Source organism: Aedes aegypti, chromosome 2 (assembly GCF_002204515.2).
Source record: "Aedes aegypti strain LVP_AGWG chromosome 2, AaegL5.0 Primary Assembly, whole genome shotgun sequence".
In the NCBI taxonomy this organism is placed as follows: domain Eukaryota; kingdom Metazoa; phylum Arthropoda; class Insecta; order Diptera; family Culicidae; genus Aedes; species Aedes aegypti.
In genome coordinates this window covers 417,165,524-417,180,815 of record NC_035108.1, presented here as the reverse complement: position 1 = coordinate 417,180,815, position 15,292 = coordinate 417,165,524, and the positions used below count along the sequence as shown (strand labels likewise).

Here is a 15,292-nt window from a genome sequence, read left to right as displayed (position 1 = left end):
CCTAGGCTGCATGTAGGTCGCAGGTTGCATTCGCATACAGCACACTGACGCTGGCACTCTGCTGGCTTAGGGTAATCGAACTCGAGTTCGATCACGGTTCATATTGACACATGCACATAATGAGAGTGAGAAACCTTAAGGTCTCGACGGACAACCGATTGAGTATTTAAAATTCAACACCCACCACGGCACGCGTATTTTCTTCTCTTTCAAAGGTGACAATTGTAACCATTCCGACAATTCATTGGCACTCGTTTTTGTGTTTGTTCTTCATTCGGCATTCAATCGCGTCTCATTATCATAATTCGCAGATTTCTCCTCGAGATGGATGGCTGAATGGATCGTTGTAAAGTTGTTGCACTACCGTTCTGTGTTTCAGCTTACTGTTACTCTGGTTTTGCCTTGTGCAGTTACTTGTCGCTTCCGATGTGTCTCGTTTGCAGACGACGGTTTCATTATTTGCATCAATCAGCGAAGAAGGTAGCTCTGAAAACAAAAGCAGATATGGAGGAGAATGGTCAATAAAGAATATTCTGGTACATGCCACCTTATGCAATCAAGAAGGAGCTAATTCGAATCACATTTCTATAACTGCATTGAGTTAAGAAACAGTTCATTTGTATTTTTGGCCCTCTAACATCTACTGTTCTGACAGATAAAAAGAATAATTATTATAAGTGTTACATTATGAGCTCAAATATAAAGGTAAACTTTGAAACGTTTTTTAAACTAGTTCATTGATTTGAGGCTCAATCGCGTTTGACGCTTTAGGAAGCCAAAATTCATGTTTTGTATTATTTCCAATTTATTCACTTTTCCGTACCAAAATTAGTATGTGATGAAGCCAGTACGCGTAATACCAATACCAGTAGTATGTGATGAAGTGAGTACCCGCGGAAACTCGAGGTTAGTGGTCACAATTTTTGGAAGTAAGGACATGGTAAGGATTGGGTTTAGGGTTCTCTGCAGCTCATCCGGCTGGTATAAAGCTCGATTATCATGTAATAGCGTTGGTACCATTTTCTTGTCGGTATTCATCTGCCGGATGGCCAGAAGCCTCAATCCAACATAAAGGGGACAAAAAACAAACAAAAACTGGTGTAGAGAACACAAGAGAATTGAACTTTTATGCAGGACAAGCGAATAAAATCGTAAATTGAGCCCACGCAAATAAGATCGTAGGTGCCCAACACATCTCTAACAGGAACATATGGTTGTCTTTCTTGGGCCGCAAGGGTAACAAAAAGTTGCGGTTTAAAGGCGTCCATATCCAGGCACTGCCAAGCTACGTGATCGATGTCATCATAACCGGAACCACACCTATTACAAATATTGCTCATCGCGAGATTAATCCTGTGTAAATATATTTCTAGTGAGTAATGGTTGGACCTAAGTCTTGACATCACGCGAATGAAATCTCTACTTCATCCAAACCTTTCCACCACGTTCGCTAGAAAACCCTAGGCATTATGGAATGTAACCACCGTCCTAGTTGGCCATTTAGCTAACCGCCAACTTTGATGTACTAAATGGAAAAAATCATCGTGTGAAATACTTCTATCATAAATCACACCTTCCTCAGTGCTCACCTTTGTAAGAGAGGCCACCTTCTCATTGCCATAAATAAGGAATGTAAGTGGACACATATAAAGGTAATCTTGGATGATCTTTCGACCAGTGCACATATTTGTTCTTTTGTTTTGGTAAGAAAGTAAGATGCATGCTCCAAATGTTTCATCGGCCGGAGAGCCTCAATAGAACTGAGACTATCCGAGAAGATGAAGAAGTGGTCTTCGGGCATGTTTGAGACATCCCCAATGCTAAGTTGAATGCTGCCAGCTCAGCTACGTAAACCGTGCAAGGTTCCTGAAGTTTTTGGAAGACGGAAGAGTTTTTATTGAAGACACCGACGCCAGTGGATCCATTAATACGAGACCCGCCTGTGAAATATTTCCTGTAGAAATCAACATTCTGGTACTATGCGTTAAAAATACGTGAAACAGTTATACATCGAAGATGATCTGGAATTCCGTGAATACTTAGCATGTTTCATGGACAGATTGTATTCAACAGAGGAACGATGGAGCGTAAACGTGAAGGTTTATAACATGGGAGACTTATGTCAGATGACAGAGATAAACTCTTATTAATATTGACTGAGTATTCAGTTTGAGTAATTCTTCTAAGTTTTCGATGACGAGTGTGTTCCTCACTCCACACTTAATAAGTATTCTTAGCAAAGCTCCCAGAATCGGTTCTGTAGCTTCTGCTTGTACCTCATGGCTCGCATTATGTGTCGAATGCATATCCTAAGACGATACGCAAACAACGATATTGAACTCGTTCCAATTTAATCAGGTGGCTGTTTGCTGCTGAGAGAAAATTGTTTTACGAAGTTCGACTGTTGATTGACTTCGAAAACAATTGAAGAATATATCATAATTTGCGTCAGAAGTTCTTCAATGTTTTTTTTTCTGGGAATTCTGGTTCAAATTTGTGGGCTTCTTGGCCGTGCGGTTAGTGGTACCAAGCATTTAGCTGCATCGAGTCAAGGGGTGTGGATTCGATTCCCGCTTCAGTCCGGAAAACTTTTCGTCAACAATGTATTTCGAATGTGCCACTGGGCGTTGCATGCTTTCTAGTCTCTCCGTTGTCTAGTGTGGTGCTTCCTTCAAAGGGCGAATCGTCCACTGGAAGCATTAACGTGTCGGTGTTTTTAAATCCCCAGATTATGTAAGAATTATTTACGAAAAGTAATCTGAAATGTCTCTTGCCTTCTAATTCTTCTTGTTGAATGCTTGCTCCAGGAATGCTTCTGATTCTGAAATTGTGGTAACGGAACCTGTGGAGAATCTTTTTGCTAAATAACTGGGAAAAGGGTATCAGGTATCAGAAGGCCGGCTCTAAAGGCACGTTCCCCACCAGTTGGGAGATTTGTGCCATCGCCATATTTGAGCCTATTTCATCATCTACCCGATGGGAGAGGAAAGGGAAGGGAAAGATGGGAGGAAATAGGAGTGGGGTCCCTTGAAAAGGGAAGATCGCATTAGCGAAATGAGAGCATGTAGCTCCATACCACAATGGGTTCGAACAGCGCCCTAAAAAGGGCACTGCAAAACGCATGAGCGTAAAGAGAGCCTATAGCTCATTACCACAGCGGGTTAAGAATAACAGAATGTCCTGAAGATTCAGGCTTCTGAATTCAGTTTCACTTAATAAGTGTTTACCAAGTAATTGGAATCGCAGTTGCGCAAAAACTGGACAGTTACATATCAGGTGATACGAAGTTCCATAATCGGAGTCACAACTATCACACACAAATGAGTCAGCACGCTGAATATTTGCCATGTGATAGTTGAGTCGGCAGTGGCCTGTCAACGCTCTGACCAAGAGACTGCAATTCTGCTTTGACAGATTTGTTAAATACTTCGCCACCCTTGGAGATGGCTCAGTAATGTACAATTGTGTTTGACGACATGACTCCAAACTATTCCAATATTGCTTGTGCTGAGTTGCCGCCCAAGAGTTTATCTGAAGCTTCACCCAGCACTTCGAAATTGGAATAGCAGGCTCAGGGCCAATGAAGTCATGCGATGCTCCATCGCGAGCTAGCTCATCAGCCAATTCATTTCCAGCGATGGAAGAATGGCCAGGTACCCATACAAGGTTTACAGAGTTGACTGAATTCAGTTCCTCAATTTGAGTTCGACATGCGATAACAAGCTTCGACCTTGAGTTGGCCGAAGCGAGAGCTTTTATAGCAGCCTGACTATCTGAACAGAAGTATATGACTTTACCCATTACGCGCTGTTGAAGTGCTGATTGCACTCCACACATAAGAGCAAATATTTCCGCCTGAAAAACGGTGCTGCTTCTTCTTCTTCTTCTTTCTGGCGTTACGTCCCCACTGGGACAGAGCCTGCTTCTCAGCTTAGTGTTCTTTATGAGCACTTCCACAGTTATTAACTGAGAACTTACTATGCCAATGACCATTTTTGCATGCGTATATCGTGTGGCAGGTACGATGATACTCTATGCCCTGGGAAGTCGAGAAAATTTCCAACCCGAAAAGATCCTCGACCGGTGGGATTCGAACCCACGACCCTCAGCTTGGTCTTGCTGCTTCTACCAAGTGAGTAAAACTGATTCAGCCTTAGCTCACGAGAATATACTCCTGCACCAGCTCTACCTTCAAGAAGGGAGCCATCAGTGTAACATACTATATCGTTTGATATACTTCTTTCCAAATAGCCAGACGTCCACTCTTCCCGTGAAGGGAATTGTGTGATAAATATCCTGCAAGGAAAGTGACAAGCAATTGTGAGATCACTTGGAGCAAGGACAATTTTGTCCCAATTCACCAAAAGTGGAAACAACGAAGTGTGTGTAGATCTACGATTCACTGGATTTTTCTCCAGTAGATCCAGTACCCATAAACGGTAAGAGCAAGAAAGTGCTTCTTGTTTAAGATGTATGTGTAGTGGCGCAACGTCGAAAAGGGCCTCGAGCGCTGTGTGGGAGTTATAGAGAACGCACCAGACATCGCCATCAAGCACATCCTTTGGAGATGGCCCAATTTTGATTGGATTGTTTTCACTTCGCCCTTTTGCCACCACACAAGACATCTATATGCCAATATTGGTCGAACAACTGTTGTGTAAATCCATTTGATATATTTGGGTTTGAGGACCCAAGTTTTACCAAAGGTTCGCCAGCATTGACCGAAGGCCATGCAAGCTTTTTTGACTCTGAAATCAATGTGAGGTTTCCATGAAAGTTTGGAATCTAGAATGACTCCGACATACTTTACTTGATCAGTCACATTAATCTCAGTGCCAAAAAGACGTAAAGGTCGAATTCCATCGCGGTTTCGTCTTTCCGTAAAAAGAACAATAGATGTTTTATTCGGGTTAACCGAAAGGCCATATTGGCGACACCAACTCTCGACTACCTGAAGAGCACTTTGCATCAGGTCGAATAGGGTGCTTATGCACATACCAACTATCAGAGCTAGATAGTCGTCGGCAAATCCATAAGTTGGAAAACCGCCATTATTGAGTTGCCTCAATAGCGTATCTGCTACGAGATTCCACAAAAGTGGTGATAAGACTCCCCCTTGAGGGCATCCGCGAACACTCAATTTTCAAATCGCTGCTTGACGCAATGTCGAGAAGAGATGTCGGTTTTTGAGCATTTGATGAATCCAATTGGTAATCATCATAGGTAGCCCATGGTTTCGTGCGTCTTCCAATATGGCATCGAAAGACACGTTATCAAAGGCACCCTCAATATCCAAGAAAACACACCAGCAGGATTGCTTCTGAGCGAATGCTTTCTCGATATCGTATACAACTTTGTGTAAAAGAGTCACAGTGGACTTTCCAGATTGGTAAGCATGTTGATTCACATGAAGAGGCATGTTTGCCAAATAAACATCACGGATGTGATGATCGATAATGCGTTCCAGACATTTCAGAAGAAAAGAGGTCAGACTGATTGGTCTAAAACTCTTCGCTTCTTCATACGACGCTCGTCCTCCTTTCGGGATAAACTTTACAGTAATATCACGCCAGAATCTGGGAATGTACCCGGTAGCAAAACTGCTTACAAATAGCTTTTTCAAAACATGTTTGATAAACTGAAATCCCTTTTGGAGCAGAACAGGGCAAAACTATTAAGTGCCCATTGAATCGATTCAGTAGTTACGATACTGCGAGCCGAGGCCAGAGACTCGTAACTACATAAAAAGACATTTGGTTCATCCGTAGATGCTATGTCCACACATCCGGGGAAGTGTGTATTGAATAAACATTCTAAAACTTCTTCATCGGATGAAGTAAAGTCACCATTAGGTAAGCGAATTTCGTTCACTTGGAAATCCTTAGATTTTGCAAGGATTTTGTTCAGCCGACTGACTTCACTCAAACTGGAAACATTTGTACAAAGGTTTTTCCAGCCGGATCGTTCAGCAGAACGAAGAGCCTTCTTGTAAGCCTTGCGAGCCGACTTGAACGACTCTGATCCAGCTGAACGGCGTCTGTTCCAACTCCTTCTACATTGTTTCCTGAATCTAGTCAGATCGGAATTCCACCATGGGGTCCCTCTTGTAGTCTTTACAGACCGCAGAGGACATGCTTCTTCAAAAGCTTCCTACATTATGGAAGCTTGTAGTAGGATGTTGTAGTATCAACGGCATCATCCAGATCACTTGAATTTTCAATGGACGGAGAATATCCATGAAATTTGGTCGCAACCAATTCAATATAGAGTTCCCAGTTTGTTGATCGGGGATTCCTAAAGGGCAAAGTCTGCGCAGTTACATTTGAATGTTCAAAGAAGATGTAGCGATGATCAGATAATTTTTCCTCATCGGATACATGCCAATTCGTCAACTCGTGACTGATTCTATTCGAGCAGAGCGTTATGTCTAACATTTCTTCTCTATTAGAAACCATGAAGGTTGGGCGATTGCCTATGTTAAGTAATCCAAGGTCTGTATTACTTAAGTATTCCATCAGACTGGAGCCTCTCAAATTGATATCTGAGCTGCCCCAGATGATGTGATGAGCATTAGCATCACTGCCCACAATCAGCGGAGGAAAGGAACATAGTTTTATCAATTATTGTCAGAATACATATTCTGGAATTGAATACTTGTGTAACACAAGGTTGGAGTTCCTAGAAGCTTTCTGGCATAATTCGGGGGAATTCATAAGCCAAGAAAGGAATTCTGCTAGATTTTATAAAAGCTATTCGAACTATTTGAAAAATTTGTTTTTTTGTATCCCATTACAGAGCTGATAATTATCCTGTAATCATTCACCTCAAGATGATCACTTATGATTCGTTGTTCCATGGTCCACCTATTATTCCAACCTACTTCAACATTTTGTTGTTTCTTTTTCCTTCGCATGACGCTTTCTTGAGAACCTTCACACAAAAATCTTTTCAAACTCCAAAAGCATTACTTCAAAGCATCTGAAGAAAAGAGTTAAATTAAAGGCACTTTTTTTAATGCAGAACTATTGTGCATATGGTTTTGATATCTCAAAGTTCATCAGGAATTTCACAATAAAATTTTTAAAATAATGTAAAAATTTCACCCGAGTTTTAAGTTTAGTAATGTTTTTTATTTCGAACAATGTTTGGCAATGTTCCTAAAAAATACCGCCAATATGTTTGCGTTCAAGTTCTACCGTTCTAAGACAATACTTGAAAATAGTCCTTCCGAAAAATACTTGTTGAAACTTATTTGTTCATTATCAGCTTCATTGTAAACCCGAATGCAAACCATAAAATTGTATTAGTCTTTATTGTGATGTATAAATTGAAAGAGAATTAGACGAATTAGGAATTCTTTCTCTGAGCGCAATAGTTGGCACTCACGCTCATTTTTACGCTAAGGAGATCCTTGGATCATTATAACTAGATTGTAAATTGAAGTTCATGTAGCTAGTTAGAGTTTGGCCATCGCGAGAAATACACGGCTTGAATAAAGTGATCATCGTTTTCGTTTCTTTCGCGTCCGAGAAGTCCGCCATTATGAATTTCGAAGGAAATCTATTCCCGCTACCACGTCTTTCGTTTCGGCCACAGTGAGTTTGAAATTTCTGCAAGTAAGACGGAATTGGTTTCTAGATAAATCTGTTCACCATAGTGTGAAAGTTAGGAATTCACGTAAAACATATCCATGTTAGGTACAAATACATTCAGTAAAAATAACATCTGTTTAAACGTCTTTTATTGTTCAATGCAAACGACGAATGAAAAAAAAAAGATTTTTTGTAGTAAATTCTACAAAAATAAACAATAAAAATAAATTTTCTGTGAGCTATATTGACAGGGATTTCGTCAAAGAGGTACAAAAATCCTACGGTGAGTTCCCAGGCAGGACACTTTCAGACAGGAGTTTAGTATATTTTTTTAATTCAGTTGAGGCTGAAAATCATACAACAAATTTCTTAACAAAGTCTTCCAAAACCGTTTTGTATGTGTTGCTTCAGAAATCTGATATAAATTGGACATGAATATGGAATGATTCTAAGAGTAATTTGCAAAGAAATCCCAAAAAAAATATTTGAGGTATTTTTGAAGTGATTTTTTTTAGCAAAAATCGAGAGATAGATTTCTAAATGTTTTGGAGCAGAACTGCGGATTCCGACTGAGATTGGATTCACACACGAACATGGTTGGATACTACCGGGGTGGTCACTATCGGCAGAACTGGGCACAACTTAAACAACTTTTAAGTCACCTTTGTAATACTTGATTGGGCTTTTAGCTTAATGAACTTTATATCTCGAATGTTCGATTTCAACTGATAAAATTTACTATCCAACATCTATTTCTACGTTGCAATACATGGTGTGAAATAATTCCATTTGAAATAACTAAATGAATTAACTATAATTTTGAATATTTCATTAAGCTCCCAGCATTACTGACAGCATGGTACACCTGCTGTCGAAATGTTGTTTTTGGATGAATCCTGGGATCAACATTTGAAAAAGAAAATATGGTGTAATTGTGTAGAACATGAAAGAATGGAATTTATGGTGAAATTTTTTAAGAACTTCACGAATGAATTGCAAAATCTTTTAGTAAATCTGTAGTTTTTTAATCCACAGAAAAATCGCTAGTCTTGTTTAATAAAATCCCTGGAAAATACTTGGATGAATTTCTGGTGATTTTTTTAAAAGAATCAAAAGACGACAGAGGAAACAGCCATATAATTATCTGAAGAAATACCTGAACAAGTTGCTCGAGAGACTGTTCAGTAATTTGACGGAGGAGTTTTTGTAACAGTTGAATGTATTCAGCAAAAAACTTTAAAGGGATGCTTTTAAAATTTCTTGTGGGATATAAGGATGAATCCTTAGAGTAACACGAATTATCCAAGCAATCTTTGAAGAACTTTCGAGCGATGTCCTAAAAGATTTATTGAAGGAAACTGAAGAGAATATTTGGTTTCTATGGTTTAATCGTCGCGAACTTGATTCTCTATTGGTTCATCGATTGGTTTTCGGAGGAATTTCTGAAGAAACCCCCAGCAAAAATACTGGAAAAAATTCTCGAAAAAAAACGTCAGTAAAAATTTCTGAGGATAATATCAGAAGAAATAACTGCAGGAGTTATTATCCATTCGTGGGATTCCTGGTGAATTTTTGGAGGATTTTTTGTTGAAATCCTAAGTGAAATTCCCAGAAGAGTCATTAGTGGAATTTTCAAAGAATTTGTGGAATTTTGAAAGAATCCTAGGTGGAATTTTAGTTAAAATTCCAAGTTGAATTCTTGAAGGAGTCTCTATTGTAATTTCCAAAAAACAAATCGTGTTGAATTTTTGGATGATTCTATGGGGAAGAATCCTGGTAGAATCCCTCGAAAATTTTCTGGAAGACATCCTAGTATAATGCCTAATGGAATCTTTGGAGGAATTTATGATGGTATCTCCAGCAAAAATCCTGGAGAAAATCTCGAAGAAATGTCAGGAGAAGTTTCTGAGGCAATATTTGAAGGAATACCAGCTGGATGCAAAGGTGAAGGTTTTTCAAAAGAAATTTCTGTAATACTTCGTGAAGAAATTCAGAATGCATGAGTAACTCATGTATTCTGATATTATTACTAAAGGACCTATGTAGAAATGAGATATTCTCTCCTCTCTCGCTCTCTTTCGTTTATAGCAGTGAAATACTAAAGCTATTGGGAAGTTTTGCCCTATAGATGGAAAGGCATTTTCCTTGACTAGCGTTCCATACAAAAAACGAAACAGAAGAGGTTAATGTGAAAAAGTTATCGATTAAAGGGAAAGTAAACCAAGAGAGCTTCTCAATGTTAGATAGGTCCTTTTGAAAAGTTGCGCGAGAGTTATACATTCGTACATTGGAAACTAGTCACAATTATACTTGATACAAATAAAAATAACGAAATTTCTTTATACAAAACATACGAACATTATTTTTGTTTATGTTCGCTCTCCGTTCGCTGAGATAGTCTCCTGTTTTAATATCTACTCAGCAGAAAGAAACCCACCACCTATCACTTTATTCATATTACATTGTCTTCCTAATCCATTACATCATAAGCTGCCCAATTGTTGTTCTTCGTCGTTACGCTTCTGAACAAAATCTCCACCACACTCGCCGATTTCACTTAAGCCACTTTACGATTTCGTTCAGTCTCTTTTACTACTCGTCCCAAACATACATCAACGGAAACGGCCGCCGTAAACATTACAACGTGAACGCACATGTGACAGAGTTTGAAACCGAAACTCACGTATCCCGATGGGCAATGGCCATTCATTCATTCTGAACGCTGTTAGTTAGCGGAACGGTGGAATACATGCTATGATCTGTTGTCTGTCAACATTACTGCCGTTGGCAGAAGTTTGTTTGAACAGATGTTCAGTGGACACGATCCAGATTGTGGATACGTGGAAAACACGTAGATCCTCCACTGTCAATCGGCTCTTCCATTAAACAGACACTGGCATCGATTTTAGATATAGGCTATTTTAAGATTTCTTGCATCGATTGTACATTTTGAATTTATTTCCATTCAGTCCATTCAGTAAATTTTCCACCCTTTTGAGAAAAATGGGTAAACGGAGCAAAATGAGCACTAGGGCGCGGCTTATTATTCGAAAAGTCTTAAAACCAAAAAAAAATCGTGTGCAACATCCGGAACCGGTTCCATTGTGGCCATTAAAAATATAAAGTAATATTGGGCATTCTGATGAACATATTTCATTGCGTAGATGTGAATTGATGTGTCGTATGATGTAGTTTCTAAATATTATCAAATCCGACCCCATGGCATCATAATCCGGAACTTCTGGTACCGATTCCATTGTAAAATGCAAAACTAACATTTTATTCAAAAACCCACTCTAAACTGAGCGTTTTGTTACAAGAATATCAAAGATAAATAAAAATATCATCGTGTCCACACTTTTTTCGTTACCCAGAAAAGAGGGAGGGGATCCACCCCAAGGATTGTAAGACCTTCTTCTTCTTCTTCTTTCTGGCGTTACGTCCCAACTGGAACAAAGCCTGCTTCTCAGATTAGTGTTCTTATGAGCACTTCCACAGTTATTAACTGAGAGCTTTCTTTGCCGATTGACCATTTTTGCATGTGTATATCGTGTGGCAGGTACGAAGATACTCTATGCCCAGGGAATCAAGAAAATTTCCATTACGAAAAGATCCTCGACCAGCGGGATTCGAACCCACGACCCTCAGCATGGTCATGCCGAATAGCTGCGCGTTTACCGCTACGGCTATGTGGACCCCTAAGACCTACTAACCGCATTAACTTTGGAATTTATTTCAAATTAATTGATCTAGCGATTTTCACATTGTGACCATTTAAGGTCCGTCCCAGGCTTTTAAGGGTTAATGGATAATGGACTTAATCAATTTCAGAAAGGCATAATAAACAATAAACAAAACGTGTGGCAAACATCTCAAAAGATATTGTTTTTTCTTTGCATTGTTTTTGAAATGTTAAATGTAATTAATTGCACCTAATTTAAGTTTATAAGCGATAACAGACAAAGATTCTTCACATTTTTCTTACAATTGAGAAAAAGTAAAAACTATTTGAATATATTCAGATAAGTCTTATTAGAAACTACTACTGTTCTCTGAGAAGTAGACAGGCAAAACTAAAATGCTACTAAGCTTGTATGAAAGTTGCTTCTTGAAAACCATATTAATCAAATACAATCCTACAGGGTGGACCCTGAAAATTTTTTTTTAGTGGATACTGAACATAAATCTTAAATTATTCTAAGCGAGATCCACGGAACTCAGGGAAAGATTCCAAAAGAAAATTAGCCAAGACTCACACAAAATCAAGGAAAGGATTCTTGCATAACCCTGTATATTGCTTTCGCTTAATATTGCCAGGTCTTTCACATAATTCTATAAGGTTTTCTCACAACTCAAAACAACATTTTTCCAAAACTTCTTGACGGCGATTTCTTGAAGCCTGGATGATTTTTTTATATCTAACCCTGGGCAAAATCTTCACAGTATTCTGAATATTCATTGTTTCAGAATCAGTAAAACATTTTTCAAAAACTCAAAAACCATATCTCAATAACTCTCAGATTATTTGTTGGATTTAACGAAAATGTTGAAACTAGTAGGTTTGGTTGTAATTATTCTAGACCTCTTGAGCATTCTTTCTATGATTTATCTCACGCTTCAAAGAAATTTGGACAGACCTGGCTAAGATTCTCTTCTATCTTTTTAGTGCAAAGAGGGCAATGTAAATGGTTTCATGAGATGTTTTTGTGATTTTGCAATAAACTTTGATAAGGTACTTATTTTTTAGATATACTTTGCCCAAAATATAAATGGGAAAATTATTTATGATGTGGTTAGTAAATTTCAATTAAATCTTTTTTGTTTCTTAAACATTTATAGAAAAACAATCTTTTTGTATTTCTAAACATTTCTCAGTTTTTTTATTATTACTACAAAAGAAAACTATTGAATTTGTCAAAACTTACTTGGAAATTATTTTTTTCTTGATAAATCATAATGTGATTTAGTTCTATGTTTCTATTTTAATGTTAAACTTCAGAACAATATCTTGGTAAAATCTACCCGAATTCATTAAAAAAAGATCCTTTAATCTTCTTGATTTTAAGTTTCTTTTAAGATTTTCTTGAAAAATGAAATATTTTTTTCAGAGAATTCTAACTCAATCCTATCCTAATCTGAAGTTTTACATTTCTTCTTAAAATTATGAAATAAGTCTTGGTAGTATATATTGAGAAATTTTTTGTTTTTAAGAATTGGTACATAAAAATATTTAAAAAAAATAAGTCTATGTATTTTTGAAAAACATAAATGTGGGGGGATTAGGGGCATAATGAACACCCGGGGTGAAATAGACACCCCCACAATCTCTGAGAATATGCATACTTCATCAAAAGTTCATACACTGCATGACATGAAATATTTGACGGTAAAAAAGTTTATGTTTTGCTTCAATTGTCCTTTGAAATTTGATCTTAAGTTTTTCTCTGCTCCAAATTGACGTATAAGCAAGGCGGTGGGAGAATCTAATTTTTGAACAAAATAACGAACCCAGGAAGGTTCTTTTTAGCTCGTATGGTAGAGGGAGAGCCTTTTTACACATTGAAACAACTGACAAACATTAAATATTTTGGAATCTTTAAATTTCATGAAAGTGTTCATTTTGCCCCGATACCTTTTTACTAGCCTTGTTTTCGACCTTATTTTCTAAATCACTTTTCTGGCATATGATATGATTTTTATTACCATGAATGAATGTAGCACGTCGTATTAATATCAAACTTGAAAACTAGCCGGGAGTAATTTTAAAATAATTTCATTGTGTGGTCTTAAAACAAGCATTTGCTTGATGTGTCCATTATGCCCCGAATTCCCCTATAGCTTACGAACTATTAATGATGGTTCGGAAATATGTAGGGAAAATTCTCTAAGAATATGCATTCGACTTAAATTTACAAAGGAATTTGTTGTTTAAAGATTCTGCAGATTTGCAACCAAAAGTTCGGATAACTGGGCATGTTTTGGCTTAATCAGCTTAATTAGAGGGGTGCTCAAATTGTGGTTTAATAAGGGCGTCAGCCCCGTAATGGCTGTAAATAAACCTAGTACCTAGTTCATTTACTTACAGGTAATTCACTGAACAACTCGAATATTTGTTATATTTATTGTCTTCTTTGATGTATTCTTCTATACTTAAATTTCTCACAAGAGATCCACTATGAGAAAAAATTATGATTTAGATGTAGTCGGTTTTGTACCCAAATGAATGTTTACAACTATAAATGTAAATCAAAATTATTTACCTTTTAGTCAATCACAACATTTTCAAAGCTCAGAACATTAATATATCTTCCTTTCTCCACAGTATACTAGCTTTCGTTAATGGCACATAAATCAAGCACAATAAACACCAGTTATTCTCATATGCGTAATCTTCTCTGGCTCAGCTCAGCTGTTTTATCCAATCACAAACACACGTGTCGAACTTGCTCTTGAACTTCACTTTCTGCATCTGATTGCGCTTCACATCTCTTCCACTCACTCGCTCGCTCGATTAGTCGCGACTACCGGAAACACCTGTTAACCGCCCGAAACCCGCCTAAGGGTGGCCATCCTGTAGAATAACACAATCATCACCTAATTGGTGGAAAACCGGGCGCGCGCATCCCGACACATTCGGAAATAGAATAGGAAAGAACTTTTCCAACGGTAACCGTCTCGTAGGTAATAGAATCGTCATCCGCCAGAACAAAAAACGATGCGAAACCCTTGGCTGACGAGGAAAAACTGAACGGAATCGCGCGTCGATGCTTTCCACCGAGACGAGAGGCAGAATCACAGGGCCGCGTGCGACGTCACGTTGTAATGTCGGAAACTGTAGCGCAGTTTGTTTCTGCTGCTGCCGATATACCTACATTGTTGCACCACCCAACAGCATCAAAGAAGCTAGTGCGAGCAAAGACTATCGGCTTGGTTTGCGGGATTGGGGTTGGGTGTCGGTTAGAACAACGGGGGTTTCCAACATTTTGGGAGGCGATTCACTATTCGTAGAGACTACTTCTGAATTTAGTTTTCTAAGGGTGCCTACTTCCTACTTATTTTATGAAGAATTCTAGATGTGAAATTGATGAATATCGATAAAGCTGCTACATGTATTCTGTACAGGACCGCTACACCGAAACCTCCATTTATGTAAATTCCATTTTTGCCATTTCTCATCGTAATTGGCTTTTTCTCATCACGCTAATCTGTCATGAAACGGCCTACTTTCCTGCACTGAATTATGTAGTGTGGTAATAGACATTACACAACTGAAACCAGTGCTGTAATAATTCATTACGCAACGCTTTCTCACTACGAAAACTGTTTTGAATAGGGTAACGACTGTTTACATGGGTCCTAAATGCTAACAGTTGGCGCCAGCGGCAAAAAGTACAAACCTTTCGAACATTCAGCTTCTCTCAATGACCGCCGTGCGGCGACACTGTTGTTTATATTCCACTCACTTATCGCGCTACGCTCGATTCTCAAAATTCTTAAATTTTCAACACAAACGCTTGGAAGCATGGTTGTTCAGAACTGTCAAAACGTATGGCAAATATAGAAAAACGTCAATTACTTGCAATTAGGAAACTGGATCGATAAACTAGTGATTAGAAATCAAGCGTAATGTGAAAACATAACTTTTTGTGTTCAGTTCACCTTCCGTGGTACTTTATTTGCTTTCGAATTTCGTATTTACT

At 38.3% G+C, this 15,292-nt stretch overlaps 1 protein-coding gene across 18 annotated transcripts in view; it reads right to left on the bottom strand.

Moving 5' to 3' along the window:
* LOC5572771 (calcitonin gene-related peptide type 1 receptor) overlaps window positions 1–14,322 on the bottom strand; it is a 265,555-nt gene extending 251,233 nt beyond the window's left edge. For 6 of the 18 annotated variants that reach the window (XM_021847411.1, XM_021847414.1, XM_021847415.1 and 3 more), the window contains exons 1-2: window positions 13,853–14,322; window positions 185–486 (exon numbers count right to left, since the gene is read on the bottom strand). The gene's annotated coding sequence lies outside the window, so the exon portion shown is untranslated. Of the gene's footprint in view, window positions 487–13,852 lie in introns of all 18 variants that reach the window. The other 12 variants (XM_021847425.1, XM_021847426.1, XM_021847413.1 and 9 more) reach the window with 5 other exon arrangements.
* Between the last annotated feature and the right edge of the window lie 970 nt (window positions 14,323–15,292).